The sequence below is a fragment of the Anabrus simplex genome, chromosome 5, assembly GCF_040414725.1.
Source record: "Anabrus simplex isolate iqAnaSimp1 chromosome 5, ASM4041472v1, whole genome shotgun sequence".
Classification (NCBI taxonomy): Eukaryota; Metazoa; Arthropoda; class Insecta; order Orthoptera; family Tettigoniidae; genus Anabrus; species Anabrus simplex.
Genome location: NC_090269.1, coordinates 409002305 through 409024456, shown reverse-complemented (window position 1 = coordinate 409024456; position 22152 = coordinate 409002305). Strand labels below are relative to the sequence as shown.

At 41.2% G+C, this 22152-nt stretch overlaps 1 protein-coding gene across 1 annotated transcript in view; it reads left to right on the top strand.

Annotated features, from left to right (window-relative positions):
- The window catches only part of LOC136874582 (pickpocket protein 28), an 82955-nt gene that overhangs the window by 36902 nt on the left and 23901 nt on the right, over window positions 1-22152 (top strand). The window lies entirely within an intron of this gene.

The window sequence follows — 22152 nt, the reverse complement described above, 5'->3', positions numbered from 1 at the left end:
GAAGGATGATGTTCGAATCCACGTCGATCCTCGGTCCAGATTTTTTCTTCTCCAGACACACGTGGCGTCAGGAAGTGTATCCGGCCATAAAACTGGGATAAATGTACATAAGTGCCGGTCCCAGTAAATTGCGAGGAAGGCTGAGATGAATAAGTATATGGCGTGATCAAAAAGCTTCCGTTTGAGGGCGTTGGTGTAGCGGACATGCAACGCAGCGCGACTCCGATGCGGGTATACAAGCACGGACATGTAGGCAAAGGGATTAGTATGACGGTCGTGTCGTGCCGAGGTGCATGCGCTAAATATGGCCATGTGAACAATGGCGAAATGCGTCCAAACAGGACCAACGTGCTGTTATTTAGTTCTTAGCTGCCGAAGGATATACACCGGTGGATATTCATCGGAGAATGAAGACTATGTATGGGGCAGTATGTATGTCGAAAACCACCGTTGTGGAATGGTGCACCAAGATCCGTACGGGTCGCGTTTCGACACAAGACGCCAATAGATCTGGGAAGCCAGTCTCATCCATTACGGACAACAACAAGTGGGCTGTGAATACGGCGCATAACCATATGCGCTCGAAAACGCTTTGAAGGGTCGACGCTTCCTGTCGGACTAGAATGTGCAGCAGGCGGTAACGGACTTCTTCACGCAGTAGGGTATGGTGTTTTACCACACGGCGACCTTATACCTGGTGCCTCACTGCTCATGGCGATTTTGGCTGATTGGCATCCAGATTCAGGACTGTACAGCCGTCGAACGGAAACTTTTTGATCGCCCCTTATATATCTTCATTGCGCCTGCAAATCCGCTACGTGAAATATTTCAGCTTAGAATTTTGGCCGTTGGGATCCTGTCATTTAAGGTGCGAGTATGAACAGTCCGAATGAAAGATCAGCGTTGAGGCCATCGGTTCAGAGGTTAGATTCCCTGTCGGTTCGGGGATTTTAATCTCATCTGATTAATTCTTCAGGCTCGGGGACTGGGTAGTTGTGTTTGTCCCAACACTTTACTCTTCATAGATAACGCACTACACTACCAACCACAACATAAACACTCAGTAGTGATTACATCTTTCCACATATGGTTTGCGGCAGAAAGGGCATTCTGCCGTAAAACAGGGCCAAATCCACATGTACTACACATATGTGTGAAACGCGGTAGAAGAAGAAGACTTTGCAAGTATAAACAAAATAATTCTCACTCTTGATGATGTATGTGCTGCGGGTCAGTATTTCTGCCACATCATTATCGCATAGCGATTTTTCCAGACGCTATGTAGCAGGTGTTTGCATAAATCTTTTTCCGGTTTCACTAAGACATGGTACCAGCGAACAATACGCAGCGTATGAATTTGACATATACGTCAATTTGTTCGTTGGACATTAAACCACAAACACACAAAAGTTGAGTCCACTAAACATCAGCGTCTGTGTTGTTTCGTTCAGTGATCATGTCGAAATTTGTGCTTGAAAAAGAACATTCGGGGCACGCATTGCTTTTCTTATTTAATCAAAACGAAAATGCTGTGGAAAGTCATAGTTTGCTGGCAGAGACGTATGGTGTAAATGCTCCATTGATTAGAACATGTGAACATGGTTTCGACAATTTAAACGTGGTGATTTGTGTCTGGTGGGACCAGAGCGGTATTGTGTATTATGAACTCTTGAAGCCCGGCGAAACCGTTAGTGCACAACGCTATCACCGACAAATGATTAATTTAAATCACGCATTGATCGAAAGACGACTGGAATGGGCCAGAAGTTACGACAATGTGATTTTGTTACACGACAATGTGCCGTCTCACACAGCAAAACCAGTGAGAGACACCTTGAAACAGCTTGGATGGGACATTCTTCGGCACCCGCCGTAATACCCCGACCTGGCGCCGTCTGACAATCACCTCTTCGCATCAATGTGGCACGCGCTCGCAGAAATTTCGAGGAAGTTGGAAAATGGCTCGATGAATGGTTCGCCGCAAAAGGCAAGCAGTTTTCTGGCATGGCGTTCATAACACCTGAAAGATGGACGAAGTGTGAAGTGTGTAGAAGGCGACGACCAATATTTTGAATAAGCAAAAGCTGAATTCCCCTTTCCCAGAAAAACCGGGAAAAACATGCATACACCTGGTGTGTTGATCGTCTACAAATACAAGAAACTTTTCTTTGTCGTAAACCAATACAATTCAACCAACATAAGATTCCACTACAATCCTAATAATTACCCCATAGGTACTTTAAATTGAATAATAATCATAAAAATAATGTGATAGAAAGGTTAGAGAAATAATATAAGAGAAGATGAAACTATGGACAGAGAGATTTTATACAGAGGGTAGTAAGTATAGAAGGATTCCAAGGAAGACTGAACAAGAAAGCTTGTGCAAAGTGGTCCGAGGACAGAAAGAAACAGCATAGTGAAAGGATGAAAGAATATTGGAAGAAAGAGAAGAAAAACAACAATATATGAAGAACTGAATTAAAATTGGCAGGTCTCATCGGAAAGGAGAAGAAGAAGAAGAAGAAGAAGACGAGGGTTATTTGATTTACGTCCAAGTAACTACTTTTGTGGTTTATGGAGACGCTGAGGAGCGGGAATTTAGTCTCGCAGGAGTTTTTTTTACGTGGCAGTAAACCAATCGACAAGAGGCTGATCTGATTATATTTGTGCACCTTCAAATACCACCAGACTGAGCCAGGATCGAACCTGCCAAGTTGGGGTCAGAAGGCCAGCGCCTCAACCGTCTGAGCCACTCGGCTCGGCTTACATTGAAGAGAGTTGCTAGTTTTATAAATGTATTGTTGTCTTATTGGATTATGATATACGCAAGTTCTGTACATTTGAGTGCTGCAGTGTATTAACACCCTAGCCTACTGATTGATTGTTAACCTCTTGGTGAGGGGTTGGCGTACATGGGGATCCATTGTTCGATTCCCGGCCACTCCAACAATTTTAAACATGTGTTCTACCTCATCGCTTTCAAAACATACTCGCCGAAGCGAGAAGTGTCTTTGAAAAACTGTAACATCCAATCCGTTAACAATACCTCTCACTCTTACATTTATGACCGACTCCAAGAGATCCATCAAGCCAAAACATCCAGCACTCAAACATACCTTCTGTGGATAAAGGGACTCATCGGTATTAGGCAAAATGAAGTTGTGGATGAATGTGCAAAGGAAAGTATTAGTAGGGATACAGGTTCCATACAGACTTAATCCCGCTTGCTAAAATAAGAGTGTATGCCCAGAGGAAAGAGGAATGGACAAGAATTAGCCATCAAAGAGGAGCCTATTACGCAACACTATTAACCAACAAAAGCCCTCGTTCTGGAAGTACAAAATCGCAAAGAGACATTAAACTATAATTATAATAATATTATTATCAGGATGAGGCTTGGTCACGGATGCTACACCGAATCGGAATGACTAATTCGAAAGTTTGTCGACATGACGAGTACAATGATACTGATCTTAATCATTCTCTCTTTCTTTCTTTCTTTATTTATTAATCCGTTTGCCCTCCAGGGTTGCTTTTCCCCTTGGATTAAGCGAGAGATACCACCTCTACCACACCAAGGGCAGTGTCCTGAAGTGCGAGACTTTGGATGATGGGGATGAAACTGGGGAGGGGGACCACTACCTCGTCCAGGAGGCCTCCTCACCTGCTATGCTGAACAGGGACCTTGTGCGAGGGGGGATGGGAATATCGGTAGAAACAGACAAGGAAAGGGGAAGGAAGCGTTCGTGGCCTTAACTTAGGTACCATCCCGGCAATTGCCTGGAAGACAAGTGAGAAACCACGGAGAACCACTTCGAGAACGGCTGGGGTGGGAATCGAACCCCCCTTTACTCAGTTGACCTTCCCAGGCTGAGTGGACCCCATTCCAGCCCTCGTACCACATTTAAAATTTAGTGGCAGAGCCGGGAATCGAACCCAGGCCTCAGAGGGTGACAGCTAATCACACTAACCATCACACCACCGAGGCGGACTGATTTTAATCATATAATTTTTTGTTTCAGGTATGAGCAACAATGAACAAATGTTTTGAGACAGCTCTCAGAACTAAAGTGCCATTCCCTACAAGAATCAGCATTCTTTAAGACTGTTGTTTGAGTCATCAGTCCATAGACTGGTTTGATGCAGCTCTCCATGCCACCCTATCCTGTGCTAACCTTTTCATTTCTACGTAACTATTGCATCCTACATCTGCTCTAATCTGTTTTTCATATTCATACCTTGGTCTACCCCTACCGTTCTTGCCACCTACACTTCCTTCAAAAACCAACTGAACAAGTCCTGGGTGTCTTAAGATGTGTCCTATCATTCTATCTCTTCTTCTCGTCAAATTTAGCCAAATCGATCTCCTCTCACCAATTCGATTCAGTATCTCTTCATTCGTGATTCGATCTATCCATCTCACCTTCAGCATTCTTCTGTAGCACCACATTTCAAAAGCTTCTATTCTCTTTCTTTCTGAGCTAGTTATCGTCCATGTTTCACTTCCATACAATGCCACGCTCCACACAAAAGTCTTCAAAAACATCTTTCTAATTCCGATATCAATGTTTGAAGTGAGCAAATTTCTTTTCTTAAGAAAGCTCTTCCTTGCTTGTGCTAGTCTGCATTTTATGTCCTCCTTACTTCTGCCATCGTTGGTTATTTTACTACCCAAGTAACAATATTCATCTACTTCCTTTAAGACTTCGTTTCCTAATCTAATATTTCCTACATCACCTGCCTTCGTTCGACTGCACTCCATTACTTTTGTTTTGGACTTATTTATTTTCATCTTGTACTCCTTACCTAAGACTTCATCCATACCATTCAGCAACTTCTCGAGATCTTCTGCAGTCTCAGATAAAATAACAATATCATCCGCAAATCTCAAGGTTTTGATTTTCTCTCCTTGGACTGTGATTCCCTTTCCAAATTTCTCTTTGATTTCCTTTACTGCCTGTTCTATGTAAACATTGAAAAGGAGAGGGGACAAGCTGCAGCCTTGCCTCACTCCTTTCTGGATTGCTGCTTCTTTTTCAAAGTCCTCGATTCTTATCACTGCAGACTGATTTTTATACAGGTTGTAGATAATTCTTCGTTCTCGGTATCTGATCCCTATCATCTTCAGAATCATAAATAGCCTGGTCCAATCAACATTATCGAATGCCTTTTCTAGATCTACGAATGCCATGTACGTGGGCTTGTCCTTCTTGATTCGATCCTCTAAGATCAGACGTAAAGTCAGGATTGCTTCACGTATTCCTACATTTCTTCTGAAGCCAAATTGATCTTCCCCCAACTCAGCTTCAACTTGTATTTCCATTCTTCTGTAAATAATACGTGTTAAAATTTTGCAGGCATGAGATACTAAACTAATAGTGCGGTAGTTTTCACACCTGTCAGCACCGGCTTTCTTGGGAATAGGTATAACAACATTCTGCCGAAAATCGGATGGGACTTCTCCTGTCTCATACATCTTGCACACTAAATGAAATAACCTTACCATGCTGGTTTCTCCTAAGGCAGTCAGTAATTCAGAGGGAATATCATCAATTCCAGGTGTCTTGTTCCTATTTAGGTCACTCACAGCTCTGTCAAACTCTGACCTCAAAATTGGGTCTCCCATTTCATCAGCATCAACAGCCCCTTCATGTTCCAGAACGAAATTATCTACATCGTTACCTTGATACAACTGTTGGATATGCTCCTGCCATCTTTCTGCTTTGTCTTCTTTCCCTAGAAGTGGCTTTCCATCTGAGCTCTTAATATTCAAGCACCTAGATTTCCTTTCTCCAAAGGTTTCCTTGATTTTCCTGTATGCAGCATCTACCTTTCCCAGGACCATACAGCCTTCGACATCCTTGCACTTCTCCTTCAGCCATTCTTCCTTAGCTACCTTGCACTTTCTATCCACTTCATTCTTTAATCGCCTGTATTCTTTTCTGCCCTCTTCATTTCTAGCATTCTTGTATTTTCGTCGTTCATCAATCAGGTCTAGTATCTTCTGAGTTATCCACTGATTCTTAGTTGATCTTTCCTTCCTTCCTAACATTTCTTCAGCAGCCCTACTGACTTCATTTTTCATGACTCTCCACTCTTCCTCTACTGTGTTTCCTTCGGCCTTTTCATTTAGTCCTTGTGCAACATGTTCCTTGAAACAATCCATCACACTCTTTTCTTTCAACTTGTCTAGATCCCATCTTTTTGCATTCTTTCCTTTCTTCAATTTCTTCAACTTCAGATGGCATTTCATGACCAACAAGTTGTGGTCAGAGTCCACGTCTGCTCCTGGGAAAGTTTTGCAATCCAACACCTGGTTTCTGAATCTCTGCCTAATCATAATGAAGTCTATTTGATACCTTCCAGTGTCTCCAGGTCTCGTCCACGTATACAGCCGTCGTTTGTGGTGTTTGAACCAAGTATTGGCGAGGACTAAATTATGGTCAGTGCAGAATTCAACCAGCCGACTTCCTCTTTCGTTCCTTTGTCCCAATCCAAATTCTCCTACTGTGCTACCTTCTCTTCCTTGGCCTACCACTGCGTTCCAGTCTCCCATCACAATTAGATTCTCGTCACCTTTGACATATTGTATTAAATCTTCTATCTCCTCATATATTCTTTCAATTTCTTCATCATCCGCTGAACTAGTAGGCATATAGACCTGCACTATTGTGGTGGGCATTGGTTTGGTGTCTATCTTGGCGACAATAATTCTTTCACTATGCTGGTCGTAGTAGCTTATCCGCTGCCCTATTTTCTTATTCATTATTAAACCAACTCCTGCATTACCCCTGTTTGATTTCGTGTTGATAATTCGGTAGTCGCCTGACCAAAAATCCTGTTCTTCCTGCCAACGTACTTCACTTATACCAACTACATCTAACTTTAGCCTATCCATCTCCCTTTTCAGATTCTCTAACCTACCACAACGATTCAAACTTCTAACATTCCACGCTCCGACTCGCAGAATGTCAGTATCCATCTTCCTGATAATCGCCCCCTCTCGTGTAGTCCCCACCCGGAGATCCGAATGGGGGACTAGTTTACCTCCGGAATATTTTACCCGGGAGGAAGCCATCATCAGTACATCATTCATACAGAGAGAGCTGCATGTCCTCGGGATGTGGTTACGGCTGTAGTTTCCCGTTGCTTTCAGCCGTGTAGCAGTATCAACACAGCTAAGCCATGTTGAGTATTATTACAAGGCCGTATCAGTCAATCATCTAGACTGCCGCCCTTGTAACTACCGAAAGGCTGCTACCCCCCTTTCGTTGAACCATTCGTTAGTCTGGTCTCTCAACAGATACCCATCCGATATGGTTGCACCTGCGGCTCGGCTATCTGCATCATTGGGACACGCAAGCCTCCCCACCGCGGCAAGGTCACATGGTTCGTAGAGGAGGCTTTAAGACTATGACAGAAATATTTAGAAAGCACTTATCAAGTTCGTACAATATTTCAGTTTAATAATACAAAATCGATTTATACTCATTCTCTCAGTCTGTACTTTCTGGAGAGCGTAAGTTGCGTTCCTAGGAAAAACAAATATCCCGTAACTTGCTCTTTACGTTTATTTTTGGACATGCAAGTTGTGTGTGTTCAAAATTAAGAAGTGACCATGTGCATTAATTGCATTTAGCTACAACAGCATGATATATTCTTTATCAGTAAATTGTTATGGGTACATTTAACATGCATAAACAGAGTGTGTAAGAAGACTATATTTGCGATGTCCACCTCTGTGGTGTAGTGTTTGGTGTGATTAATTGCCACCCCCGGAGGCCTGGGTTCGTTTCCCGGCCCTGTTACGAAATTTGCTTTTTTTTTTTTTTTTTTTGCTAGGGGCTTTAAGTCGCGCCGACACAGATAGGTATTATGGCGACGATGGGATAGGAAAGGCCTAGGATTGGAAGGAAGCGGCCGTGGCCTTAATTAAGGTACAGCCCCAGCATTTGCCTGGTGTGAAAATGGGAAACCACGGAAAACCATTTTCAGGGCTGCCGATAGTGGGATTCGAACCTACTGTCTCCCGGATGCAAGCTCACAGCCGCGCGCCTCTACGCACACGGCCAACTCGCCCGGTTACGAAATTTGAAAAGTGGTACGAGGGTTGGAATGGAGTGCACTCAGCCTCGGGAGGTCAACTGAGTAGAGGGAGGTTCGATTCCGGCTTCAGAAATCCTCGAAGTATTTTCGCGTGGTTTCCCACTTCTCTCCTCCAGGCAAATGCCGGGATGGTAACTAACTTAAGGCCACGGCAGCTTCCTTCTCTCTTCCTTGTCTATCCATCCGATCTTCCCATCCCCCCACAAGGCACCTGTTCAGTCTAGCAGGTGACGCCGCCCGGGAGAGGCACTGGTCCTCTTTCCCAGTTGTACTCCCGTTCCAGATTTCCACGCTCCAGGACGCTGCCCTTGAGGCGGTAGAGGTTGGATCCGTTACCGATTCCGAGAAAAGAACCATCCGTGGTGGGTAAACGGATCTAGAAAGAAATAAATAAATGAAGAATGATCATTTGCGATAAAATTTCCAAGTTTCGTCGATATTAGCGGTATGATTAAAAATGTTTGTGCCGGGCTGGATAGCTCAGACGGTAGAGCGCTGGCCTACTCGGTCCAAACTGGAAAAGTTGAACCTGTTTCAGTTCGATTCTATATCTGAAGTTTCTCAAATACGCCAAACTCGTGTCGGCAAATTTGTCGACACGTAAAAGAACTCTTGTGGAGCAAAATTCCGGCACCACTGCTTGTCCGAATACTAATATTGTGCTCCTGTATGGACGTGCGTGTACATGAACTACTGTATGAATTTTCCCTTCAATCAATCAATCAATCAATCAATCAATCAATCAATCAATCAATCAATCAATCAATCAATCAATCAATCAATCAATCAATCAATCAATCAATCAATCAATCAATCAATCAATCAATCAATCAATCAATCAATCAATCAATCAATCAATCAATCAATCAATCAATCAATCAATCAATCAATCAATCAATCAATCAATCAATCAATACTGATCTGCATTTAGGGCAGTCGCCCAGGTGGCAGATTCCCTATCTGTTGTTTTCCGAGCCTTTTCCTAAATGATTTCAAAGAAATTGGAAATTTATTGAACGTCTCCCTTGGTAAGTTATTCCAATCCCTAACTCCCCTTCATATAAATGAATATTTGCCCCAGTTTGTCCTCTTGAATTCCAACTTTATCTTCATATTGTGATCTTTCCTACTTTTATAAACGCCACTCAAACTTATTCGTCTACTAATGTCATTCCACGCCATCTCTCCGCTGACAGCTCGGAACATACCACTTAGTCGAGCAGCTCTTCTTTTTTGTCTGAATTCTTCCCAACCCAAACTTTGCAACATTTTTGTAACGCTACTCTTTTGTCAGAAATCACCCAGAACAAATCGAGCTGCTTTTCTTTGGATTTTTTCCAATTCTTGAATCAGGTAATCCTGGTGAGGGTCCCATACACTGGAACCATACTCTAGTTGGCCATGACTAAATATATTAAGCAGCATTTCTTCACCTTCTCTGTAGTGTGTACAATATCATCAATTACAGAGATTACTTTGCGAGAGGATTAACATCGCACGAACACATCGAAGGTTTCTGGCTACACAAGGAAGGAAAAAGAGTTGGAATTGATATGGAAGCGACCGTGACCTTAATGAAGGTACATCCTGGTATGAAAATGGGACACCACATATAACCACTTTTAGGACTGTCGATGGCGGGATTTGAACCCACCATCTCCCTAATGCAAGCTCACAGATCCACGCAACGCTAACCACAAGCCAACTCGCTCGGTATTAAGATTATAATGATGTTCAGCAACGAACAAGCCTGTGCAAGTTCTGAAAATGCTACCGTCTCACAATACAACTTGAAAGGAATATTAAACATCGTGATGCATCGATGTTCAAATGACAATCGACAGAAAAGCTTGAGTTTTATATATATCACACTGTATATAAGGGTTATTAATAACATTTCATATTTCATATTTCTTTTTTTTTCCTTTTTCCTTTTTTTAATAGATGTTTAATGTCGCACTTATTCAAAGCACGTTTTAGCGATGAAATGGTGGTAAAGTGTTGGGAATAGGAAGGAATCGGCCGTGGCTTCAATTAAGGTGGAGCACCAGCGTTTGCCTAGTATGAAAATAAGAAATCACGGGAAACCATGTTCGGGGCTGCCGACGGTGGAATTCGAACCCACCATGTCCAGAATTGAAGCTCACAGCTCTACGTCCTTAACCGCACGGCTAACTCGCTCAATTTTTATATTTTTCCCTGTTATATGTTAAATGTGTATTTCGAGTACAATGCGGTCGCGAACATAAAGTATTTATCAAGTGCAGTAGATCCTCATTAATTCGGATTAGCTAAGGTTTTAGGTTGTCCGAATTAATGAAAGTCCGGATTAAACAACATAACTTATGAAAGGAGTCAAGGTACATACACTGAGTGGCCAAAGGCACGGGAAGACACTGAATGGTGATGTTAATAACGAGTTGTTCCTCCCCGAGCCCTCAAAACGGCAGCAATATGGCGAGGTATCGACTCTATCAGGTGCTGGAATCGTTCTGGAGGGATCTTGACCCACGCATCTTACACTGCTACCCACAATTGGTCGTGTGTAATTGGTGCGGGCTTCATGGAGCGTATCCCAGCATAGACAGCATCCCATAAATGCTCGATTGGATTAAGGTCGGGGAACATGTAGGGCGAATCCAAGGTTGTAAGTTCACTGGTGTCCTCCTCCAACCACCTGGGTGCCACCACAGAGCGGTGACGTGGCGCATTGTCCTGTTGAAACATGGCATCTCCATCAGGGTACTCTAGGGACAGAAACGGATGCAGATGGTCTAAATGAATGTACACATAACGTGCACCTGTCAGGGCTTCCTGCAGCCGGACAATGGAGCCTAATTGTGACCATGAGAATGCCGCGTAGACCAGAACTGAGCCACTTCGCGCCTGGACACAACCTTGTTGACACGCAGGATCCATAACTTCATAGGGCATACGCCACACTCTCACGCACCCATCAGCTCGATACAACTGGAACTGGGATTCATCGGACCATACCACACGCCACCACTGTTACATGGTCCATTGACGATGATCGCGCGCCCATGCACGTCATTGAGCTCTGTGTCGAGGTGGCAACAAATGTATACAAGTCGGTCGTAGGCTGGTGAAGTGTATGCGGTGCAGTTGCCTCCTTGTAGTCCTGGTAGAAATGGGTTTCCGACTACCAGCATTCAACTGGGCGGTGATCTGACTCACAGTAGCCCGTCGAACACCCAGTATGGTTCTGCGGAGGCTACGTGATGCCAGTTCACTAAACACCTGTGGTCTTCCCGTGCGGTGGTTTACGCGGGTGTTAACATTCTTTCTGCGATATTTATTGAAGGTTTCCACTCTCGACACTGGTGACCTCGGAAACCCGAATTTGCGTGTAATCCACACAATGTTACGACTCGCGACCTGTTGCCATCTTCACGACATTGACAGACTGCTTAGCTACACCGCAGCTAGCAGCAACGCTCATGGTCGTACACGGCACATTTTCAAATGGACACCCCTTCCCGTGACGTTCGGCCCTTCAGTGCATTTAAATACTCTGTACAGTAAAAAGAACGTGTACAGTACAGTATTTTAAATTAAGAAATAAAATGGTTATTCAGTATAAAAAATATAACGCAATGAATTTTTGGCCCTTAAAAGTACAGAATAATTAGTGCAGTACAGAATCAGAACATGGCAATCAAGGCAAAACTTCGTTGACCACACTTGACACGCTTACTGGTTTGAATGAACTGATGATGTTTTGTTATCTTCCTTTGACATTCATTTCTTTAATAATTAATTCACGCAGATTCATCAAATATGCAGATATGTTTTCATCGTTGTTATTTTCAACGTATTTAATGACAATGTCTGGATGGTCTTTAATTTCACCAAGTTTCAGCTTAGGGTTAACAATATCACCTGCGTCATCCAGGCCACATTCATCCGTTTCAGAGCTTTCTGCAATTGCATTTATGTATTATTCTTTTTTTTTTTTGCTAGGGGCTTTACGTCGCACCGACTCAGATAGGTCTTATGGCGACGATGGGAAAGGAAAGGCCTAGGAGTTGGAAGGAAGCGGCCGTGGCCTTAATTAAGGTACAGCCCCAGCATTTGCCTGGTGTGAAAATGGGGAAACCACGGAAAACCATCTTCAGGGCTGCCGATAGTGGGATTCGAACCTACTATCTCCCGGATGCAAGCTCACAGCCGCGCGCCTCTACGCGCACGGCCAACTCGCCCGGTGTATTATTCTTAAACGGCTGTCCGGATTAAGCGAAGTCCGGGCTGATGGGGTTCGGATTGATGAGGTTCTACTGTACCAGGTGTATAAATAAGTTTTTGCCGGTTTTTGTCGTAAATAAAACACGTAATTTTCAAGGGAAATACAGTTTTTGTTTATTCAAAGTATTGGCCATCGGCTTCCACACACTTCGCCTATCTTTCAGGTGAGCTATGAATACCATGCCAGAAAAACTGCTTGTCTTTTGCGGCAGACCATTCGTTGAGGCATTTTCCAACTTCCTCGAAATTGCTGAAGTGCTGCTCTGCGAGCGCGTGCCCCATTGATGTGAAGAGGTGATAGTCAGGGGTGGGGGAATTGGTGGTGCCGAAAGATGTCCCATCCAAGCGATTTCAAGGTGTCTTTCACTGGTTTTGCTGTGTGAGACGCCGCGTTGTCATGTAACAAAATCACTTTTCCATGTATTCTGGCCCATTCCGGTCGTCTTTCGATCAATGCGTGATTTGAATTAATTATTTGTTGGCGATAGCGTTGTACATTAACAGTTTCGCCGGGCTTCAAGAGTTCATAATACACCAGAGCGTGCACTGTCTTTCACATTGAAATCACGATGTTTAAATTGTCTGACATGTTCTAATCGATGGAGCGTGTTCACCATATGTTTCTATCGGCAAGCGATGCCTTTCCACTGCTGGATACCGTGGTTCAAATCCCAGTCACTCCATGTGAGATTTGTGCTGGACAAAGGGGAGGCGGGACAGGTTTTTCTCCGGGTACTCCGGTTTTCCCGGTCGTCTTTCATTCCAGCAACACTCTCCATTATCATTTCATCACTCATTAATAAATCACCTTGGGAGTGGCGACCCCATTGTAATAGCAGCCTATATATGTTTCATTCATTACATCCCTGACCCGGTCAATGACTGGCAAACAGGTTGTAGGTTTTCATTAAATAAGAAAAGCAATGCGTGCCGCAAATGTTCTTTTTCAGGCACACTGAATGATACAAGACAGATGCTAGTGTTTGGGACTCAGCTTCTGTTTGTTGGCGAGTTAATGTCAGACGAACAAACTGACGTGTGTGACAAGTTCATATGCTGCCTACTGTTCGTTGGCACCATTTCTTAGTGAAAGCGGAAAAGACTTATGCATACACTTCATAATTATCATGTCCGACTCCGTACTGGCCTTCGGTTTAGAGGGTCCCGGGTTCGATTCCCGGCCGGGTCGGGGATTATAACCTTAGTTGGTTAATTCCAATGGCTAGGGGGCTGGGTATATGTGGCGTATTCAACATTAAAAATCATCCTAGGTAGGACCCTCATTTTCATAGATATGCAGGTCGCCTAATAGGCCGTCTACTGGAAAAAGACCTGCACCAGGCCTCTCCGGAGGCCATTATTATTGTAATGATCATAATTATGATCATTTGCACTATTTCCACCTTTCTTTCTTTCTTTTACCGGGCGAGTTGGCCGTGCGCGTAGAGGCGCGCGGCTGTGAGCTTGCATCCGGGAGATAGTAGGTTCGAATCCCACTATCGGCAGCCCTGAAGATGTTTTTCCGTGGTTTCCCATTTTCACACCAGGCAAATGCTGGGGCTGTACCTTAATTAAGGCCACGGCCGCTTCCTTCCAACTCCTAGACCTTTCCTATCCCATCGTCGCCATAAGACCTATCTGTGTCAGTGCGACGTAAAGCCCCTAGCAAAAAAAAAAAAGCTTTCTTTCTTTCTTTCTTTCTTTCTTTCTTTCTATTTAAAGGGAATTGTAGAGGGTAATATTATTACTGAAGTTTGATTTAATTGGGAATTTTATAGGATAATATTCGGTGATGTGAAAACTACAAGGAAAGAGTCTTCTTTATCTCCTCAACCTTACATGTTTGGTGGGCATCGTTGTCATCCCCATGACGGAGGTATTCTCTCCAGTGCTAACTTCTTTACAGTTGTGTACGGTCGTCCATTCTTGATGTCCGTCACAATTTTTTCCTTGGCCTTCCTTCTCTCCTTTTGCCCTCAGTCCTTCCCTCCATCAGATTGGTGCACCAGTTTGAATGTCTTTAAAAGGTGACCTATGAATCTATTCCTTATACTTTCTATTATTTTTACAAGCTTACACTTTTCATTCAGACGTTTCAGTACTTCTTCATTAATTACCCTACTGGTCCATGGCTAGGATTTCCTTTTTTTATCCCTACCCATGAGAGTGCTCTCCGGTTCTTGTATAGCTGGCATATAATTCTGTGATCCCTATAGTCTGTAGGAAAGAGTAATTGGGATGAATTACATTTACTTTTCAACAGGTAATCAGTAATATTGCATATACAATTCTAGTTACTTCACAGAATGCCAATTTTAAGGAAATTATTAACTTTTTCGCACGGGGCTGGAATGATACCACAGTTTGCAAAGAAAAGTATATTAGCGTACTTCATTTTGTGTTTTGACATAAATGTGTATATGACTGGGGTCATCCAAAAAAAATTTAATAATAATAATAATAATCATTATTATTATTATTATTATTATTATTATAATAGTACTAATAATAATAATAAACAACCTTTATTGAAACACAAAGGAGAAACGATCGGCCGAATGCGCATTAATTTTTACTATATTCACTAAAAGATTTTGTTCTTTTGTGGCCCGTAATTAGATGTTATATGGTATACCTTTGATAACATAGTACACAACACATCTGTCACTCGGGCTGTTGAATGTTATGATTGAACATATCTTATGGTGGAAACCATGAATGGCAAGTCTCGTTGTTATATGCCTTTGATCTTGATTCTCGATGGTCCACGTTTTGTCCATCATGGTGTCAGTAATTTAAAAGTCTTGATCGATCTCTCTTATCCTTGCATGTCTAGACTCTAGTAGGTGTGTAGATGGTCCTGTAGCTGCCAATGGAAGTTTCATCGCAAGGTACTCTTTGTAGAAGGATTCTTTTGCTAGCTCGTAAACTAATCTTGTAGGAGTCATTTCTCCAACTCTTAGGGCACATTTCGAGAAACGCGACTTGACCCTCTCTATTCTTTCGAGATCATTGATTGTGAGATGATCCCATTTTATTTCTATGCCATATGTCACATTTTGTGAAATGGACGTAGGGAATAGTGTTAAAGCTGTAGTGAGAGATAGGTCTGTTAGACTTTTGATCTTATAGATGGCTCTGATGGATTTCGCTGACCTCTCTTGCATATAGGATAGCTGAATGATCTTGTTTACGTCTGAAGGGTTATATCCAAATAATTTAATTAGTTCACTACGATTATTGGTTCGTTGTACAACGTGAGGGTGTCTTTAATAGTAGATTTTTCTCCTTTCCTGCATGTCATTTGAACTGTTTTTAGGTCAATGTCAAAGTGATTTTCATTTACCTATCTTTCTAGTTCTATCAATGTGACGAGACAAAATGTGTGATGGAAGTGTAACCGTAGCAGCGGTGCAGGCAGTGATGTTAGGCATGGATGGATGGTCAGATAATGTTACCTAGCAACCGTGCAGGCTTTGTCTTACGGCTGGTTGCCATTTGAAATTAGCAGCCGTTGATGGATAAACATGACCGAGAGACATATTTATCATCATTTGATTTTGTCAAAGGGAAAAGTGGTTCATTTTGCATAGACATTAAGTGGCTCTTGTCAATAAGTGAGACTAAACATGATACCCTATTACTTTCTACATTTTATTTTTTCATTAATTTTTATTTCAATATTTGAAATAATTTGACATACACCTTACAAAATAATAATTAATTAATTAATAGAGAAATGTACACTCAAGTTTGAGCATTAAATAAATTTCACATTTCAGTCTTTGCTATAGTCTGTAATTGTCCTGGTTCTTTTCGTGCATGTTATGATGTAATATCTACGACACTTCTGTCCACACAAAATGCACTTACAATCTTCGTCTGGTTCATGGAACTTCTGGTTTACTCATATCTTGTGGTGAAACCCATGTATGGAGAGTCGTGTTATCACGTGGCGTTGTGTGTTGCACTCTCTAGTCCATCTATCGTCCGTCATCGCTGGTGAGGCGTAGAAGTCGAGGTCGATTTCACTTTTCTTTCTTTCCCTGATGTTTACTAGTGCCCTGCTTGCTTCCGTTGATTGTAGGTAGAATTGTGATCGTATGTCTTCTATGAAATACGTCTCCCGCATCATTTCGTATACCATCCGGGATGGCGCTGTCTTTCCGACTCGGGTAATCCTCTTCATGAACATTGCTTTTATTCTTTATATTCTCATCAGATCTCCGATCTTCAGCTTTTCCCACACGATCTCAATTCCATATGTTATCACTGGCGCTACTGTCGTCTTGAAAAGTCTCATCGCCGTGCTGATTGATAGGTTTGAAATGTTTTGGATGCTGTATGAGGCTCTGATTGCTGCTGCCGTTCTTTCTTGAATATGTATACCAAAGGACGCCGTCGTTGTCTGTAGTGTTATTCCCAAATATTTGTAATTTGTTACCTTTTGTAACGGCTTTTGGTGTAATGTTATGTTGTCTTTGGGCGTTGATTTCCCACCTTTTCTGAAGGTCATTTGTACTGTCTTTTCTTCATTTATCTGTAGGCTGTTTTCCTCCGCCCAGGTCTCTAGTCTGCGGACTGCCCTTTGCACATCCTCCTTTTCTTTCGCTCCGATCAGCATGTCATCTGCGTATAGGATCAGCTCTGCTTTTGATCCTTCCTCTACTATGCAGTTCACATCTGCTGTATAAATGTTGAAAAGTGTGGGACTCATGGGATCCCCTTGCATAACTCCGTTCGTCTGTATTATGTCTTCAGAAATTTCTACGTTGTTGTTTATTCGGATTATATTCCTCTGTAGACATGCTTCAACTATTCTCACTAGTGGGTCTCTCTCGCCGATTGTCAATTTCATTTTCTCGATTAGCTTTCGCCTGTCGATTGAGTCGAATGCCTTCTTGAAATCAACAAAGACTGCGTGATATTTCCCTCCTTTGTGTCTTCTTCTACCTGATTTATTAGGTATTTCACTGCCTGGACCGTGCTCCTGCCTTTCATAAAACCGAATTGATTTTCTGGAATGTACCCACTGAAGGCTTCCAGTAATCTTTCATTTAGTATCTTCGTGAAAACTTTAAAGGATGCATTTTCTAGTGCTACTCCTCTAAATGAGTCTAGTGATGTTCTGCTCCCTTTTCCTTTGAACAATATCTTTAGAATCGCTGTGTTCCATCCCTCTGGTATTTTCCCAGTCTGTATACATTTGTTCATTAGGTCTTTCCACAGTTCTTCCATCTCGCCAAGTGAATCTTTTAAGTGTTCCATGTAAATTTTGTCTGGTCCTGCGGATTTGTTGTTTCTCCCTCCTTGTATTGCTTTCCTAATTTCATACGTTGTTATTGGATCCACAGCATGTGCGGGTTCTGCTGTTTCTATGTCATATAATTGGTTGTCAGATAATTGGTTCTTAAAATACGCATCGCTAAGCCTTGAACCCTTGGAGAGACACGTATGTCTTTGAATTTGCTGAAAGTTCTCTCTAAAGGGGGTACTTGAAGGAATGCCGGTATTTAATTTTAAGAACAACCCCAACAGTGATGTATATTGTAGGGTAATGTTGGTATCGTTGGAAGTACTGGGGAGGGAGGAAAGGACTGTACCTCACCCAGCATTAGTGAAGCTATTGGTTTTGTTGTTGTAGAACTGAACAAGTTATCATCATACATTTTTTCAGTTTCTACTTCCGTGCGATGTATATCGATAACTGGAATGTAAGGATTTTATTGCAAGGTGTAAATTACGAGTAAAAATTACATTTTGTAAAAGTAAGTTACGGGTAAACATTACTAGAACAGTAATCGTTACAAGTAATTCGATTACGTTTACTCAATTACTTCCCAATTCTGATAATAATATTGCTGTAATGAAATTATTACGTAATTTAGGTTATTGTGGAGTAAATACTGTACTTCAGTCATTAGATAATTTAGAGAATAGTACAGGTGAATGTTATTGTTGTAATTTAATTATTATGGAATTAGGGGATTGTAGAGAATAGTAATATTGATGTAATTCAATTTTTACGTAATTTATGGGATTGCAGGGTAAATATTAATATTTTAATTCAATTATTACGTAATTTAGAGAATTGTAGAGGTGAATATCATTGTTATAATTCAATTATTATGCAAATTAGTGGATTTTATGGGATAATAATATTATTGTAATTTAATTATTACCTAATTTAGGGGATTGCAGAGTAAATATTGTTATAGTAATTCAATTACTACGTAATTTATGAGATTGTAGAGCAAATATCATTATTGTAATTCAATTATTACGCACTTTAAAGAATTGTAGAAGTGAATGTTATTGCTATAATTCAATTATTATGCAATTTAGCGGATTATAGGGGAAATATTGTTGTAATTCAATTGTTACGTACCTTATGGTATTGTATGGGATAATATTGTTGTAACTCAATTATTACGTAATTTAGGGGATGTACAGGACAATAATATTGTAGTGAGTCAATTATTACGTAATTTATGGGATTGTACAGGATAATAATATTGTTGTAATTCAATGATTACGTAATTTAGGGGATTTTACAGGACAATAATATTATTGTAATACAATTTAGGGGATTGTGCAGGAAAATAATATTGTTGTAATTAAATTAATATGTAATTTAGGGGATTGTAGGGAATATTACTTGTAACTGCAATTTTATTGTTACGTAATTTAAAGAATCGTGCGGAATAATATTTACTATTGATGTTTGGTTGTTACGTAATTTAGGGAATTGTAGAGAAAAATAATATTTTTAATTATATTATTATGTAACTTAGGGGATTGTAGAATAAATATTATTATTGTAATTCAATTATTAAGTGATGTAGGGGACTGTTGAATAAATATTATTGTAATTAAATTATTACGTAATTTATGGGATTGTGGAGTAAATTTTATTATTGTAATTCAAATATTACGTAATTTGGGAGATCTTAGATGTTAATGTTATTGTTGCAATTCAATTTTTATGCAATTTAAGGGATTGTAGAGTTAGTATTGTTATTGTAATTCAGTTTGTACCGTAAATTATCACTGGTAAAACCGAAAGAAGGTGCGGCCCCCATAGGTTCTGGACTACACGAGAATAGGAAACCACCCAGAGGGCTAAAACGCTGATACCCGTAGGAAATCAGCTTAACAAAGTTTATTTAACAAGATAGATACGCACCGAAAAGAGTAAGGAAAATTAAATATCAACATCACTAAGGTTACGTTGACGCGTGCCCTCTGCTAATTCACAGGGGACCAGCCCTGTTCACAATTTAACACCAGAGAACTAAAACACAATAGATAATTCTAGATCCAGCTTAGCGATTATTCGCCATTTCAAATTACTCAAGTGGGAATCCCAAAATACCCCCAACATACAATACTCTAGGAGGTTTCAGGTTCCGTACAATTTTCATTAAATGACGCCTCTAGGCGCCTAAGGCCTTTAAGCAAGTTGAATACATTACTCAACGTCCGTATTTACATCTACTAAGGGCACAAACTCCTCCCGCAGGTACTGCCACCTTGACGAAGGCAATATGGCATTGCCGGGTGTTTTTGGAGGCTTGCGTGCTCAAATGACCCTTAGAGCTGTGCCAGCGGGCCACCCAAGCTGGAAAGGTCTAAGGCGATGGGCCAGACTAAGAACAATACCCTGGTCCTCCAGGTTGGGGGTTGGGCGTGGGGTCAGCAACCCTACCCCGGAAAAAAACTCTCGTTACGGAACCAATGGACGATGAAAACCGGACGGATGTAATGGATAAACGGCCCTGGCAACGGAAACGGCATATGAATTGGTATTGCGCGACATGGAATGTGAGAACACTGAATAAACCTGGAGGATTACTGAACCTGAAAAACGAAATGAAGAAATATAATGTGATGGTGGTAGCATTACAAGAGGTAAAATGGTATGGAAGTGGAGTACTTGCAACTGGGACACACACCTTGTTTTATAGCTGTGGAAACAGAGGATACGGAGGTACAGGGTTCCTTGTTGATAATTCATATAAGAGTGTAATATTGAACTTTAAGCCCGTTAATGACAGAATTTGTCTTCTACGAGTAAAAGCCCGCTTCTTCAATATATCTTTCGTATGTGTATATGCACCAACAGAAGATGCAGAGTCAGCAGAGAAGGATATCTTTTATGAACAACTGGAACAAGAATTATCACTAGTGGCAAAGCGTGATGTTAAAGTGGTTATGGGGGACTTGAACGCCCAAATGGGAAGAGAAATTGCTTACAGGTAAACAGCTGGTAAGGAGAGTTTGCATGAGGTTTCAAACGATAATGGTATAAAGTTGACTGACTTTGCTACGGGTAATAACATGCTTATTAAAAGCACATGGATGCAAAGGAAGAATATAAGGAAAGTAACGTGGTGCTCTCCTGATGGGATCACAAACAGCCAAATTGATCATGTGCTTATAGATAGAAGGCATGCTTCAGATATCTTGGAAGTGGATAGCTGCAGAGGTACAGATGGAGATAGTGGTCATTATCTGGTAAGAGTCAAATACAGACAAAGGATAGCCAACTACAGAGAGATTAACAGAGTTGTTGTACCCAGGTTTGATGATGCTAAGTTAAGAAAGGATGAAAATATTGCACACCAATATTCAACGCTTTTGACAACTAGTGTTAATGAAATGGAAGATTGGACAGGAGAGAGTACTGAAGAAAGATGGCAAATGGTTAAAGGTATAATATACAAAACGGCCGAAACTGTTTTGGGCAGAAAGAAACAATCTAGGATTCCGCACTGGTTTGATGAAGATTGTAGGAAGAAGATTGAAGAAAGGGACGAGGCAAGAAGGAGAATGTTACAGAGAAGAACATGAACTACTGTAGAAGAATACAGAGAGAAGAGAAAGGAAACAGATAAGGAATGTAGGAATAAAAAGAGAGAATTTGAGAAACAGTGGATTGAAGAATTAGAAGAGAGAAAGACTACTCAGGAAACTAGACAGTTTTATATAAGGGTAAAAGATATAAAGAAAGGATTTCAACCCAGAACAGTTTTCTGTAAAGATACGGAGGGAAATCTGATTGGAGGTAAAGATCAGATATTAGACAAATGGGTGGAATATTTTAGTGAACTGCTGAATAAGGAGTCAGGATTTGAAGGTGAGGACAAAGAGGTGCAGACAGAAGAGAGCAGGCAGGAACAAAGTAGAGAAGAGGTGGACCTGGAATCAATCAAGGAACCTACATTGCAAGAAGTTAAAGATGGAATCAATGCTCTTAAAAGCAATAAGGCACCAGGAGAAGACAACATTACTGCAGAAATGATTAAATATGGAGGAGAGAATCTAACAAGGTGGTTGTATGAAATTATGGTAGAGATATGGCAAAAGGAGAAAATGCCAGAGCAATGGAATATAGCAATAATCTGCCCTATACATAAGAAACATCATAAAGCAGACTGTGGGAATTATAGAGGAATAGCATTGCTATGTATTGCTTATAAAATCTAAGCAAAAATCATAACTGGAAGGCTGAGACCATACGTTGAAGAATATCCAGGAGATTACCAGTGCGGCTTCAGAATTAACAGATCTACTACAGACCAGATTTTTACTATCAGACAGATCCTTGAAAAATGTTATGAGTATAACATTGATGTTCATCAGTTGTTTATAGATTTTAAACAGGCATATGATAGTATCAGAAGGGATCAGTTATCGAAGGCAATGAAAGAGGCAGGAATACCTAACAAACTTATAAGATTGGTCCAAATGACTCTAGCGGCAACAGTATGTAAA